This window comes from Schistocerca cancellata, chromosome 1 (assembly GCF_023864275.1).
Source record: "Schistocerca cancellata isolate TAMUIC-IGC-003103 chromosome 1, iqSchCanc2.1, whole genome shotgun sequence".
NCBI lineage: Eukaryota > Metazoa > Arthropoda > Insecta > Orthoptera > Acrididae > Schistocerca > Schistocerca cancellata.
The window spans coordinates 1,090,941,778-1,090,958,390 of record NC_064626.1 but is presented as its reverse complement, the minus strand read 5'-3'; the positions used below and the strand labels follow the sequence as shown (position 1 = coordinate 1,090,958,390).

Below are 16,613 nucleotides of genomic sequence, written 5' to 3'. Positions count from 1 at the left end.
TTAGGTAAAGAGGAAAAATATAAGAAAATGGTGGGTGGATTTCCTGCGCATAAATGGAAAATAAAAATGGAAAAAGACTTGTTGAAATGTGCAAAAATTTTAATCTTACAATCATGTCAACATGTCAAAAAGAAGCCTGGGGCATTTCAAATTGATAATGTAGCAATTTCATACACTAACTATACAGAAATTTTAAATGTTCAAGTTAGAAAAGGGGATAATACTGATTCTGATCATCATTTAATGTGAATAAAAGTAAAGCTTCAACCTCAAAAACTCTTGAAAATAAAAAAAAAAAATGTTATCCCAAAATTTGACACTGCTAAAATAACCCCAACTCTAACAACAAACTTGACAAAAAGCAATCCAACAAATGGCAAAGCCTAAAAGAAAAGTTCATCAAAACAGCAAAAAATTTAATTCCGCTTCGTAACAAACAAAAACACTCACGGTGGGATGCGGACTGTGAAACAGCATTTAAGTCTAGGCAAGAGGCATTAAAAAATTGAAATAGTAAAAAAATTGAAAATAAGTAAAACACCTTTCTAACTGTAAGAATAGAAACCTCTAAATTAACCCAATAAACTAAAAGAAACTACGAAAATGCCCAACATTTAGAAATCAAAAAAGACTTCCAAAAGAACAATACAAGAAACTAAACATTCAAAACAAAACTAACTGGTTACCAACCTCAAAGTCTTTGCTTCACAAACAAAAATGGCAGTTTGGCTCTCAACAACTAGGAAAATTGTAAGGTACTTGCTAATTATTTTGAAAAACTATTAAACTGCCCAGAACCAGCAAATAAATTCCTACCACAGCAAACTAATAACACCAACCTTAACACTGAAGAATCTGATGAAATCAAAATAATTAAAGAAATTAAGAGACTTGAAAACAATAAAGCATCTGAAGAAGATGGTATAATTGCAGAACTACTACTATCAGCTGGCCCTAACACTATAAAAGAGATCACTCAACTAATAGGACGTATCTGGCAAATTGAGAAAATACCCAAGTACTGGAAAACTGCCTATCTCATCTACTGCATAAAAAAGGGGACAGAACTGATGTTAATAATTACCAAGGAATCTCTCTTCTCCCAGTCACACACAAATTTCTCTCGGAATGTTTACTTGATCAAGCCCAAGAACAGTTAGAACCTAAAATTGGGGAATACCAAGCAGGCCTTACACCAAACAGATTATGTCCGGAACAAATTCATAATTTAAAACTAATCCTTAGGCACCAAAGGATTTCTGGTTACAACTGACTCAGGAAACATTAACTGACAATAGCTCTAAAGATAAATTCATGATATAACGATTAGTGCTAGACATTACTGTTTAACTTGATTACAGAATGGCGAGGGCAAAAGTAAAGTCAAAATATAGATCAATCAACCAAGTTGGGTAAAAATAATATTAGAGTAGATTGCCTTGCCTTTAAAGATGATCTAGCAATTTTAACTAAAGATATGACCACAGCTCAAAAACAAATTGAAATTCTTAAAGAAGTTGGGCAAAAAGTAGGACTACAAATATCATTAAAAAAAAACGAATATATGACATGCAACCAACAAGCACCAAAGTTTTCGAACACAAAATATGGTAAAATAAAAAGGGTTTCTCAGTTTAAATACTTGGGGGAAGTCATATAACAAAACTGTCTGAAAAAAGCTGCAAAAGAAGATCTCTGTCAAAAAATGGCAACTGCATTCAGATTAACACAACTAATATGTATTATAAAAAATCACTTTCTAAATTCAGTAAACTTAGGCATTACAGCACTGTACTCAAACATGGATACCTTTATGCAGCAGAAACTTTAATTTTAAATAGAAAGAGGGATACTGAATAAATTCAAAAGACAGAAAAAAAGATTATTGCGAAAATATTTGGCCCAAAATTACTGATGCACAAACTTATAGGCTGAGGATAATAAGGAAATAGAAGAATACTGTTGTGACTCGCCGATCTTTCAAAGTGCCGCTGCGGAGTTACGCACATCCCCTACATGCAGCGCTGTCTGCCAGCCATGCAGCAGCAGCGCCACCTAAGCGGCTAGCCAGCCATTGGCCGCTAGACTCGGACTCAGTGATGATTTGACTGTTAAAGTGACACACGTCTTACTCTGTTTACTTGATCTGTGACTTTCATGTATTGCATCGTCCTCGAAATATATTTGTTCAACTTGAAGTTAAAACAATTGGTGACGAGGTAGTGAATTTTTCTTTTTCATCATTGACCCACGTGTTTCCATGGCTACTTTAGAGCAACTATTGCAAGGTCTCATAGAACAGCAAACGCTTCTCACAAATGCGATTCGTGATTTCGTCGTGGCATCAAATGCGGGGTGTCTGTCGTCGTTGTCTCTACCTCCTTTTCCTCCTTACGACAAGATGGCGGAAGACTGGTCTGATTACGAAAAACGTCTTTGACAGCACTTCGTGGCATTTCATGTCGCGGACGACCAAACATGTAAGTCTCTGTTCCTTTAATGGATTTCACCTCACATGTATCAGTTGTTGTCGCAATTGGCTCCTTTGAAAGATCCTACGTCTTTGTCCTTTGCTGAAATGTGCTCACTTCTGTCTGTCTATTTTCAAAAGCATACGCATGTGGTAGCCTCTCTCCATCTATTTTCAAAAGCATATGCATGTGGTAGCCTCTCGTGTTGCCTTTTATCATTGTCAGAAACAACCAAATCAATCCTATCGCACTTGGGCTGCTGAACTTCATGGCCTCAGTAGAAAGTGTCAATTTGTTACACAAGTTCACAAAGAATCCTACGCCGATTCCATGGTACGGGATGCTGGTATCCGGTCGGCACCCAACAACGAAGTTAGGCAACGTGCCCTTCAGTTGGCAAATCCGACTCTACATGAAGTCCTATCCATCGCTGAGTCTTTCGAAATTTCTCGTACCGCTGGAGCGCAAATAGAGGCATAGGGTGACATGGGGGAAATACAACCTCTGTGCGCTGTTGACGAGGCGTGTGGCGTGTCCCCGCCGGCCGACGTGGCCGCAGTACACTCCCAAGCACAGCCTCGGCCTACCCGTAAACAAACCTCTAAGATTGGCGACTCCATGTTGTCTTGTGCACTACGACCAGATAACAGGTATACTTGAGAAAAGAGACAGCATTGGTCGTATATTTTTTACTATCGCAAAATCGATTTTCTGTCACTGAGTGACCACCTTCAGTGCTACTATATTGTATAACTTAAATTAGGATGCCCTGTTGTCACTAAGCTTACGGCAATCACATAGACTAACTGCAGCAAAACGCACGGCAACTTCCTTCACGTCCACGGTGTTTTACGAAACATTCACGAGAGGATTGTCCACAACGTTGGGCCATGTGTCACAAATGCAAAAAAAGGGTCATGTGTCATCCATTTGCAAATCCAACCGCATACATGATGTTTATGAACATGGCACTGATTCTCATTCTGTGTTGTCTGTCAATTGTACTTCTTCCCTTTCAGGGAAGTTATTCCTCACTGTCCAAATACTTGGTCAACATGTTCGCATGCAGATGGATACTGGTTCTGCTCAATGCCTTATGCCTTATGCTCATCAATTCTCAGCCGTATCTTCAGTTGGGTTCTCCAATCCTGTCACCTGTCACTAGGCAATTACGGACTTACAATAAACAGAAGATTTCTCTCTTGGGACAATTTGATGCTGAGGTATCTTACAAATCTGTCATTCGCACTGTTCCCATATTTGTGGTCGACCATAGTAAGGCGGAGAATCTTTTTGGTTTCGATGCCTTTCGCGTTTTTGGGTTCTCCATAGATGACTCTGTCAATATCGTCTCTGATGCTATTCCTTATGCTCAATTGGATTCCTTGTCGACGACATTTTCGTCCCTTTTTTCTCCTGGGTTAGGCTGTGCAAACGACTTTGAAGCTCATATCACTCTCAAATCCTCCGCTCCGCCTAAGTTTTTTCGGGCTCGGCCCATTCCTGTGGCTCTTCGTGATCAGGTCAAACGGGAGCTGGTTCGTCTCATTGCTTCAGGGGTCTTGCTTCCTGTCACTTCCAGTGAGTGGTCCCCTCCTGTCGTTGTCGTTGCTAAGCCAAATGGTGATATTCATCTCTGTGATGATTTCAAAGCCAATGTAAATGCTCAATGCCTTATCGACACTTACCCTATGCCTCGACCTGAAGAATTGTTCACTAAACTTGCTGGAGGCCAGTATTTTTCTAAAATTGACCTGTCAGAAGCTTATCATCAACTTCCTCTCAACACTGCTTCCCGGCAGTTTCTGGTCCTTAATGCGCCTTTCGGCCTCTATCAATACCAACGATTGCCATTCGGGGTTGGCAGCACCCCTGCTCTCTTTCAGCGATTCTTGGAACAATTATTGCTCACTGTCCCTGGGTGTATAAATTACCAGGACAACAATGTTGTCACTGGCTCCACCACTGAAGAAAATCTTCAGTATCTTCACACACTTTTTCATGTCTTACAGACTGCTGGTCTTAAGTGTAATCTTCAGAAATCAAAATTTTTTCAGGCATCTATCATGTACTTGGGGTTTCAACCCTCTCGGGATGGTATTTGTCCACTTCAGAAAATTGTCGCTGCAATCGATGCCCTTCCTCGCCCTACATCTGTTAAGGAACTGCAGGCCTTCTTGGGGAAAATAGCATACTATCACAGGTTTTTAGCGTCTGCTGCTTCGGTGGCTCAGCCGTTGCATCGCCTGTTGCATAAAAACGTGCCTTTTCACTGGTCCGCGCCATGCGATGCGGCTTTCCAGAAACTGAAGACTATGCTGAAACAGGCCCTGTGCCTGGCTACTTATCGACCTGTCCAACATCTTGTTCTTGCCACAGACACCTCTAAATATGGGGTTGGTGCAGTCCTTGCGCACCGTTTTTCTGACGGTTCTGAACAACCCATTGCTTATGCCTCCAAAATGCTGACGGATGCCCAACAAAAGTATTCTCAAATTGAAAAAGGAGCTTTGGCCATTATTTATGCTCTTCACAAGTTTGGTGTTCTCTATGGATCCAAATTTCATCTTGTTATGGATCACAAACCACTTGTTTCCTTGTTTCATCCATCAACGTCACTTCCCGACAAGGCTGCACACCGCCTCCAGCGTTGGGCTCTTTACTTGTCTCGTTTCACTTATGAGATTCATTTCTGGCCGACGGCTCAACATGCGAATGCTGATGCACTGTCTCGCCTTCCCATGGGTCCTGATCTGGCATTCGATAGGGACGAACTTTTGTGTTTACACCTGGATGTTGCCGAGCAGCGGGTTGTGGACGTGTTCCCCATCACCGGGGACTGGCTGGCGGCTGCTACGGGTTCTGACCCTACCCTCTGCCGGGTTTTACGCTGTATTCAGAAGGGTTGGCCAGATCGTCCATCCGCTAAGACTTCTGATCCGTTGCGGAATTACTATGCTTAGCATTACCGCCTCACCGCTAGGGATGGTGTTATCCTCCTTTCCACCAAAAAAGCTTCGCCACGTGTTGTGGTACCTGCGTCGTTGCGTGCTTCCTTCACCAAGGGAACTGGGGTGTCTCTCGCACAAAATCTCTGGTGTGCTGTCATGTGTACTGCCCCGGCATCGACTCTGAAATCGCACACATGGTCGCTGCCTGCGACCCTTGTGCGTCACAGGCCGCCACCCCAAAGTCATCTTTGTCACCATGGCCTTCACCTGAGAAGCCCTGGGAGCGTATTCATGCTGACTTCGTGGGACCATTTTTAGGTACTTATTGGCTTCTCGTTATTGACACCTACTCTAACTTTCCTTTCATTATCCGTTGCACGTCGCCTACCACCGCCGCAACCACCAACGCTCTAGCTCGCATTTTCTCTTTGGAAGGCCTTCCCTCTACTCTTGTTACTGATAATGGTCCACAATTTGCCTCTTCCAATTTTGCGGATTTTTGTGCCCGTCACGGCGTAATGCATGTCACAGCCCCTCCGTTCCATCCACAGTCAAACAGTGAGGCTGAACGACTGGTCCACACATTTAAGGCTCCGATGAGGAAACTCCTGACTTCTTCTGCTGCTGATGATGCGCTTCTCCAATTTCTCGCTTCTTACCGTTTCACCCCCATGGGCGACCACAGTTCGGCTGAGCTCTTACATGGCCGACAGCCCCGCACGCTACTTCTTCTTCTGCAGCCTTCCACCTCACGGCCGCAGGTGCCTTCGCTTGGCCAGTTCACCACCGGCGACCTTGTATGGGCACAGGGATACGGCAGGTGGCCAAAATGGAGTCCTGGCCGCATTTTACGACACCATGGCTGACGCCTGTATGAAATCCAAACGGACACGGGTGTTGCAGTGTGTCATTCGAACCAGCTTCGGCCTCATGTGCTGGCAACAGCTGTTCCAGATGCCGCTACACCACCTTCGGCTCTACCTGATGCTCGGGATCCTGGAATCTCTCATTACTCACAACACAGTCCTCTCACCAGCATATCGGTGCCAGCACAAGAACTGGCGTCAACAGGAGACGTGCCCATGCACGAACCAGATGACCATCATCTGTCGGAGCAACTCTACTTGCCTCCTTCTCCTATAGACGCGGACACATCGCCCATGTCTCCTGTTATAACAACCGGACTTGCCGCAACAGGCAGATTGGTGCACAGGGATCCAGCAGATTCGACCCTCACGTCTCCTGTCATCTCGACCCGTTATCATCGGGGACACTTCCGTCCGTACGGGAAGCCTTCATCTATAATAAAGTACTGTCTGAAGTAATCTGCATAAATATTGAGTCAGATCTTCAAAAGATTTCAAAGTGGTGCAAAGATTTATAGTTTACTTTAAATGTTCAACAACATAAAATTGTGCTCTTCACAAAACAAAAAATATAGAATCCTATGATTATAATATCTATGAGCCACTGTTGGAATCAACCAACCCATACAAATACCTGGGTGTAATACTTTGTAGGGATATGAAATAGAATGATCACATAGGCTCTGTCATGGGTAGAACAGATGCCAGACTTTGGTTTATTGGTAGGATACTGGTGAAGTGCAATCAGTCTACAAAGAAGATTGCTTACAAATCGCTCATGCAACTGCTTCCAGAACACTGCTCAAGCGTGTGGGCCCCATACCAAATAGGGTTAACAAGGGATATTGAACGTATACAGAGAAGGGCAGCACAAATGGTCACAGGTTTGTTTGATTCTTGGGAAAGCATCACAGAGACACTGAAGAAACTGAGCTGGCCTGACTTGTAGATAGATGTGACCTATGCCGATAAAGTCTACTAACAAAGTTTCAAGAACTGGCTTTAAATGATGACTCTAGGAATGTATGACAAACCCCTTTGTATCATTCCCATACGGATTGGGAGGATAAGATTAGAATAACTACAGTATGCAGAGAGGCATTCAAACAATCATTCTTCCCACATTCCATATGTGAATGGAATGGAAGAAAACCTAATAATTGGTACAATGGGATGAAACCTCTGCCATGCACTTCGTGGTGCTTTGCAGAGTATAGATGTAGAATGTAAATGACTTTACCTCTACCTTCTTTGTATGATTGTACTGAAATGTCAAGCATCTGCATATCCGAGCATGTAGAGACTTCATGTCAATATGACATCTGTTGTATGGTGTCTTCAAGGTGTTGCAACTTTAAAGGCCAGCATTGTATGTAAATGCTTTTGTTCTCATAAATTCATAGACCCTGATACATAAGCAACAAATTAAACACGCACAGCAATGATTCTGTAAACATTTTAGTCAGACAAATGTTCTTTGTTACATGTGTAAACACACTGGAAAAAACATTCATTGCCTTGAAGCTGTATTTATCTTCTATCTTTTCTATCTCATCTGGCAGTGTACGAGACAAAATATAAACATTAATTTTGGCTTATGTTCCCAAACTGCACATAATTTGTTTTATTTACTTACATGTTCACTCACCAGATTTTATGAGCATTTAAGAATAAAAAAGCAGCGGTTGGTATTTTCTGTAACCTATCGAAGGCACCTGACTCTGTGAATCACAGTGTTCTGCTAGATAAATTGAAGTTTTATAAGACTAATGGTGTGGCCAATCAACAGATAATGTTATATTTAACCATAAGAATGCATAAGTTGTATTTAGTAATTCAATCAGCACAGTTTGAGGACACAACTCCGACTGGAGACAAAGCACATATGGGGTTCCCCAAGGCTCAATCTTACCTCCACCATTGTTCTTCATATATGGGCCATTCCATATCAATTCAACACACCTCTCAAGCTGACCCAATTGGATTTCTTTCAAATTTAGTGCATTCAATGAACCAGATAAGACATGGAAAAATACCAATTTGTAGATGTGTATTACAACTGTGAAGAAACTTACAGGTCTGGAAAGTTTCGAATTTGCACTAAATTTACATGCGTATGTCACAACATTCTGGTTCTAATTCAGTTACAGCAATGAAAATGGTACCATTGGAAAGCTAACAAATAGACCTTTACATTGATATGCCACATGGCAGGTTTCTGAGAATATTCATACTAAAGGTCACTGACCTTGATCTTTGACCTTGATTATTTCAAAACACCCCACATTCAATTTTTTTCAAAAAAATATAATTTGTTGCTTCAGTATGTTACTATAAATATGGTAAATATCAAGATGGCATACCAAAGGCATCATGCACAAAAAAATTATTTTGTCAACTTAAGTACACCATCAACATGCAGTAAGCAGCTAGGTGTCCAGTTTTTTCCATAACAACAGCCAATAGCAGTTACTTTTATTCACACCAGTTCTTTAATATTTCTAGCTGTGAAGAGCCAATGAGGGGGACTTTTATTTCAACCAATCAACATTGTTGTTGTTGTTGTTGTTGTTGTTGTTGTGGTCTTCAGTCCTGAGATTGGTTTGATGCAGCTCTCCATGCTACTCTATCCTGTGCAAGCTTCTTCATCTCCCAGTACCTGCTGCAACCTACATCCTTCTGAATCTGCTTAGTGTATTCATCTCTGGGTCTCCCCCTACGATTTTTACCCTCCACACTGCCCTCCAAAACTAAATTGGTGATCCCCTGATGCCTCAGAAAATGTCCTACCAACCGATCCCTTCTTCTGGTCAAGTTGCGCCACAAACTTCTCTTCTCCCCAATCCTATTCAATACTTCCTCATTAGTTATGTGATCTACCCATCTAATCTTCAGCATTCTTCTGTAGCACCACATTTCGAAAGCTTCTATTCTCTTCTTGTCCAAACTATTTACCGTCCCTGTTTCACTTCCATACATGGCTACACTCCATACAAATACTTTCAGAAATGACTTCCTGACACTTAAATCTATACTCAATCTTAACAAATTTCTCTTCTTCAGAAACGCTTTCCTTGCCACTGCCAGTCTACATTTTATATCCTCTCTACTTCGACCATCATCAGTTATTTTGCTCCCCAAATAGCAAAACTCCTTTACTACTTTAAGTGTCTCATTTCCTAATCTAATTCCCTCAACATCACCCGACTTAATTCGACTACATTCCATTATTCTCGTTTTGTTTTTGTTGATGTTCATCTTATATCCTCCCTTCAAGACACTGTCCATTCCGTTCAACTGCTCTTTCAAGTCCTTTGCTGTCTCTGACAGAATTACAATGTCATCGGCGAACCTCAAAGTTTTTATTTCTTCTCCATGGATTTTAATACCTACCCCGAATTTTTCTTTTGTTTCCTTTACTGCTTGCTCAATATACAGATTGAATAACATCAGGGAGAGGCTACAACCCTGTCTTACTCCCTTCCCAACCACTGCTTCCCTTTCATGTCCCTCGACTCTTATAACTGCCATCTGGTTTCTGTACAAATTGTAAATAGCCTTTCGCTCCCTGTATTTTACCCCTGCCACCTTTAGAATTTGAAAGAGAGTATTCCAGTCAACATTGTCAAAAGCTTTCTCTAAGTCTACAAATGCCTTTCCTTAATCTTTCTTCTAAGATAAGTCGTAAGGTCAGTATTGCCTCACGTGTTCCAGTACTTCTACGGAATCCAAACTGATCTTCCCCGAGGTCGGCTTCTACTAGTTTTTCCATTCGTCTGTAAAGAATTCGTGTTAGTATTTTGCAGCTGTGGCTTATTAAACTGATTGTTCGGTAATTTTCACATCTGTCAACACCTGCTTTCTTTGGGATTGGAATTATTATGTTCTTCTTGAAGTCTGAGGGTATTTCGCCTGTTTCATACATCTTGCTCACCAGATGGTAGAGTTTTGTCAGGACTGGCTCTCTCAAGGCCGTCAGTAGTTCCAATGGAATGTTGTCTACTCCGGGGGCCTTGTTTCGACTCAGGGCTTTCAGTGTTCTGTCAAACTCTTCACGCAGTATCGTATCTCCCATTTCATCTTCATCTACATCCTCTTCCATTTCCATAATATTGTCCTCAAGTGCATCGCCCTTGTATAGACCCTCTATATACTCCTTCCACCTTTCTGCTTTCCCTTCTTTGCTTAGAACTGGGTTTCCATCTGAGCTCTTGATGTTCATACAAGTGGTTCTCTTATCTCCAAAAGTCTCTTTAATTTTCCTGTACGCAGTATCTATCTTACCCCTAGTGAGATATGCCTCTACATCCTTACATTTGTCCTCTAGCCATCCCTGCTTAGCCATTTTGCACTTCCTGTCGATCTCATTTTTGAGACGTTTGTATTCCTTTTTGCCTGCTTCATTTACTGCATTTTTATATTTTCTCCTTTCATCAATTAAATTCAATATTTCTTCTGTTACCCAAGGATTTCTACTAGCCCTCGTCTTTTTACCTACTTGATCCTCTGCTGCCTTCACTACTTCATCCCTCAAAGCTACCCATTCTTCTTCTACTGTATTTCTTTCCCCCATTCCTGTCAATTGTTCCCTTATTCTCTCCCTGAAACTCTGTACAACCTCTGGTTCTTTCAGTTTATCCAGGTCCCATCTCCTTAAATTCCCAACTTTTTGTAGTTTCTTCAGTTTTAATCTACAGGTCATAACTAATAGATTGTGGTCAGAGTCCACATCTGCACCTGGAGATGTCTTACAATTTAAAACCTGGTTCCTAAATCTATGTCTTACCATTATATAATCTATCTGATACCTATTAGTGTCTCCAGGGTTCTTCCATGTATACAACCTTCTATCATGATTCTTAAACCAAGTGTTAGCTATGATTAAGTTCAATCAACATTAGCCTGTTGAATTTTTTTCATATGTTTTATGGCTGTGGCTTGTTTAACAAAGTGCAGTGTAAATGTGTCGTAATATTTAGTAAAGAACAGATTTCATATCAAAATTGTGTTGTTGCAATCCATTTAGGGAAGAAGGTCATGCAAAAGTACAGAAGAATTTAAGGAATGTTTAGGAGTGGATGATAAACAAATATCCTAATGTATTGTTAGGTGGAAAAAATTTGCAGTAAATGTAGGAAAATAAAATCAAAAAACCCAACAATCATTGCAGATGTTGCCTCAGTTGTGCCAGGTACTTCCAGAGAAGATTTAAGTGAAGATGAAGTAGCATCAGATCTGATACTCAATGCTTTAAATAGTAGCCTTCAGTATTTAGGTGAATCTCCTGTGAAGAAAAAGAGGCTTCAGAGTGAGAAAAGTACCCAAAGCAAAAACTGAAAAAGAAAAGTAGCATCTGTTTTGTAGCATACTTATGTGGCACAACTGAAAAAAAGGAGAGAGAAAATGGAGAAAGTGAAATTATCACCAAGCTGAAAGATAAGTTTCACAAATCAGATCGCATGTGCGACAAAACACAAATTCTAACTGTACTTTCAAAGAGTTGGAGTATAAGGAAAACTATGAAAGAATTTTCTGCTTCAGGTTACATGGTACAGAGAGCAAAACAGTTAGTAGCAGAACATGGTATATTAGTGACACCAAATCCAAAGACAGGTAAGACATTATGTGAGAAAACTGTTCAGTATGTGTGTGTTTTTTACTGTGATCATGACATGAGCTGTATGATGTCAGGAAGAAAAGACTTTGTGTCTGTGAAATAAAATGGAATTACAGTACATAAACAAAAGCAGGTAGTGTTGCACAACCTTAAGGAACTGTATGCACATTTCAAAGATAAATACCTAGATATAAATATTGGATTCTCCAAATTTTGTGAGCTGTGGCCAAAGCACTGTGTTCTTGCGAATGCCAGTGGAACCCATGCTGTTTGTGTGTGTCTTGCACCATAATTTCAAGTTAATGATTGAAGGCTGTAAACTTAAAGTACTAACAAAGAGTGAAGAATACACATTACCATCATACAAGCACTGTGTAGCATTTGGTACATGTAATCCTGCACTACCAGCATGTTTCTTAAGTTCATGTCCCTATTGTCCAGGCATGGCAAGCCTAATTGATTATCTGTATGGTCTGTTTGGTATGAATTGCACTGACGAAATTGCATATAAGTGTTGGTTAACTACAGGCAGGATAGTTCAAGAGGACTATAAGAAAGTCAACAAATGATTTCATTGAGGTGTTTACATCAAGGTTACAACAGCTCCTACTGCACTCATTTATATCCCAGCAGCAGTCACATTTCTGTAAAATCACTAAAGGTGGTCTCAGAGTAAATGAGTTTCTTGTTTTTTGTGACTTTGCAGAAAATTACTCCTTCACCAATCAGGATGAGGTACAAGGATTCCAGTGGAATAATTCACAGGCTACAATTCACCCATTTGTAGCTTACTACAGAGACTCAAGCACTAATGAAATACGACATGTATCATACATATGATATGTGACTGCCTTCAGCAGATACAGTGTGTGTTTTTCTTTCCAGACAAATTTCATCAATTTCTTAAAATGTCAGTTTTCAAATCCAAAGCACATTTATTACTTTTCAGATGGATGTGCTGCCCAATACAAAAACAGAAGGAATTTTATGAATCTGTCCGACCATCAAGAAGATTTTGATGTTACTGCAGAATGACATTTTTTGCTACAGTGCATGGTAAAGGACCTTGTGATGGGGTAGCAGGGACTGTAAGAGATTAGCAAGACTTGCCAGCCTCAAGCGATCTTATGAAAATCATATTCTGACATCACAACAGTTGTTTGAGTGGTGCAAGGAAAATATTCCTTCATGTGTCTTCCATTACACATCAGTTTCCATATACGGCCAAGCTGAAACAACATTTCAAAAATACAAGGACGATTCCAGATACCTATAAGCTTCATTGTGTAATACCTGTTAACAAAGGTATAGTAAAGACAAAGACATATTCTGCTTCTTTAGTGAGTAGAGAAGAGTCAGTGATTGCTATGGTGAATGAAATGCTGTTAACAAATATACATGGATTTTTTTGCCAGTGTGTATGGCAGTCATTGGGTGGGTTGTATATGTCTTACAAACATGTGAAGAAACAGATGAAGTAAAGGTCAACTTCTTGCATCAACATGGACCATCTCTTTCATTTGTGTTTCCTGCCAAACCAGACACTTGTGTCATCAGAAAATGTGACATTATCACAAGAGTGGATCCAGTGACACCAACAGGAAGGACATACTATCTCCCTGTATCAGATCTGGGGAACGTTAACAATTTAGTTGGAGAACTACGGATATTACACCAACAATAAGTGTAACACGCGGTGAGGACAAAACAAATTAGGTGGAAACTTCAAAATTCTTAGATGTCCTTATTGATGAGAACTTAATTTGGAAAAAGCCCATTTTGGAACTCCTAAAACAACTAAGTTCAGCCATCTTTGCACTTAGAATCATTGAAAAGCTTGGGGAGATACAAATCAGTAAGCTGACATATTCTCATTCAGTAATATCATATGGAGTAATGTTTGGTGTAGGTCATCCTTAAGAAAGAAAGTCTTCATTGCCTAAAATGTGCTTTAAGAATAATATGTGGTGCTCACCCACAATCATCTTGTTGGCATTTGTTTAAGGAGACGGGCATTCTGACGACTGCTTCACGGTTTATTTATTTTCTTGTGTAGTTTGTTGTAAATAATCCACTACAGTGCAAAAAGAAAAATGGTTTCCTTATTTATTACGGTTTTCAAATGTAGGCCGTGTTGACAGTCAAGTTTGTATCCTGGTCCAAGACCTAGATTAGATAGGAAGATAAAAGTCTAATTGAAAGCTGGTGCAACCAACAAATGTGGTGTCACGAAAGTAACTAAATGTTGTTAGAAATGTACTTCACGTATATTTCATTTTAATGAGCGGTTGGTGTCAAATTAGAAATGTTCTATCGATAGGCTCAACGTTACCTTCAGTACAAAACCACTTCTGTCAATGTGTATAACAGTGCTTGTGGTGGTTAAGATGATCAACAGCGTTGGTATTTTCATTTTTGGTCAACCATTCAGAGATGACTGCACTTAAAATCTCTCTAATTTAAAATTAAAACTATATTATCTTCATAAGATCTTGTAATATGGGTTCGCGGTCTCCTAAATTATTTCATGACGTTACTTTACGCTTTTATCAGTTACAGCCAGAACCGGGAAATGATTATTTAATGCAAACCATTACAACCATAAGCCAACGACAGAACATGTAATCCTGTAAAAATATGCATTATTAATGTTCATTTGTGCACGAATACCAGTCAACTCTGCCAGTTTTATCATGACTGTCAATAATTTAATAATGAAAAACAATTTCAACAAACTTACTATTCGTTATTTATTCAGTGCTTACCTTCACTTTTTTAAATTTCGGTAAATTCTTCTGTTTAATTTCGGAAGTGTTGCCATGTGTTTCACACAGATATGCCGACGTCGTGAACTTCATTGAATGTTTCACAATATTTTTGTTTCCCACCCACGCACGCTGTCACTACGTATTTTTGTTTACAAGTGCATAGCCACCATGATCGCCAACATAACAGAAGGCAATGCTTTCCTGTGGTCATCTTTGTACTTGTAAAGTAATGTTAATGGTAAGAATTAACAAATAAAGTGAATACATAAAGTTCGTCTTATTCCACCCCTTTGCTTTCATAAGCATGCTAGTGTAATTATTCATAAAGTAATTATAAATATGCTCAATTTTCAGTGTTCTCTGTTGCACAGTCGAATCGGAGAGTTAACACCATAAACTGAAATTAAACTCCGCATTGGTCCAGTGAAGTGTGTTCCAGTAACTTACTGTAAGATGTAGAACTGTATTCTGTTGCAGTCATGGAAGCTACTTCATTTTGTCATTGAGATACATTAAGTGTACCGGTAGTGTACAATGTGAATTCGCCAGTTCCCGTCGTAAAACGGTAACATAGTGTCCAGTCTCGAAGTAAACGGCATTGATATACTTACATAATCAACAGAAAAATTCGACAGTACGCTCTCAGCTGCAGCTCCCATTATTACTAATTTACCATTTACAATAAACCTATTAACGTTGTAACCCCATATTCTTAAACGTACAACAAGAAGCCCACAATGGACTTAAACCACTTACAGGAGGGACTTGACGATTTCATCCCTCTGCATTTCACTCAACATCCATACTCTACAAAATTACAGTGAAATATGTACCAGAGGGCACTTCTTATTGTATCAAATAATAAGAGTTATTTCCCGTTCCACTCACAAATGGAATGCGAGAATGACAGCCGAAATGATACTGTGAACGTTGTACAGGCTATAAGTTTAATCTTGCCTTCAAGTTCACTACTAGATTGGCATGTAGGGGGCTGCAATATATTCGGATTTTTCTCTCTTCACATTGGTTGTCGAAATTTTGCAAGCAAGTATTTGCGGGAGATGATCTCTGCAGTCAAACGTTTGCCAGCTTACCAATGAACTTAAATTTGCTGTCTGCTTTTATATACGACTAATAGAAGGGAAAGATGGAGTACAGTGTAACATAGGCCAAAATTTCGATTTGTGTATAAGTTATCATGTTGGGAGCCTTGTGTTTAACAATTGTCTTTGCTGCCACTTCTGGCCGCGAGTACTGACTTGACTCGGGGTCTAGCCATCTCCCCTCCACACTGTCTGAGCAGTGAGCACTGTAGCTAGCGAGGGGGTATGGCTAGACCCCGGGGCAAGACAGGAGTTGCCTTCTGGCCTTCATACTTACTTGCGGCTAGGGGACGCCAAAGAATTGGGTCTGCTGATTGGTTAAGGCTCATGACGTCATCAGGGAGACAGAACTTGTGTAGCAATGCTGCCTGCTGACAGAATCGTCTCGCGGACCCCGAGGAATCATGACGTCACATCATGACATGACGTCGTCTCTCACGCTAGCCAATATCGTTGGTAGTTTTCGAAACGCGGATATTCTTTGAACATGACATGCTAATGCCTTTGAAGCGTCTCGCGGGCCCCGTGGAATCATGACGTCACATCATGACATGACGTCGTCTCTCACGCTAGCCAATATCGCTGGTAGTTTTCGAAACGCGGATATTCTTTGAACGTGACATGTTAATGCCTTGTGCGTGTGGGTGTATAATGGAGGGTTTTGTGATTTGTGTGCGTTAAAGCTTTTCAATCACGGAAAAAATTGATAATACTTGCTGCAAAAGCAGATGCTTGCAGAGGAGAAAGGATAGTTTATATTCCAGATAATGGAACTGACTTCCGTTAGTAATCTTATAATGCTCAAGAAAAGTAAAGTGTATGGTAAATCTACAGAAA

General features: G+C 40.3%; 1 protein-coding gene across 1 annotated transcript in view; it reads right to left on the bottom strand.

Annotated features, from left to right (window-relative positions):
- LOC126091397 (GATOR complex protein MIOS) overlaps positions 1 to 14,827 on the bottom strand; it is a 234,303-nt gene extending 219,476 nt beyond the window's left edge. The window contains exon 1 of the mRNA XM_049907059.1: positions 14,671 to 14,827. The gene's annotated coding sequence lies outside the window, so the exon portion shown is untranslated. The remainder of the gene's footprint in view (positions 1 to 14,670) is intronic.
- Positions 14,828 to 16,613: the final 1,786 nt, after the last annotated feature.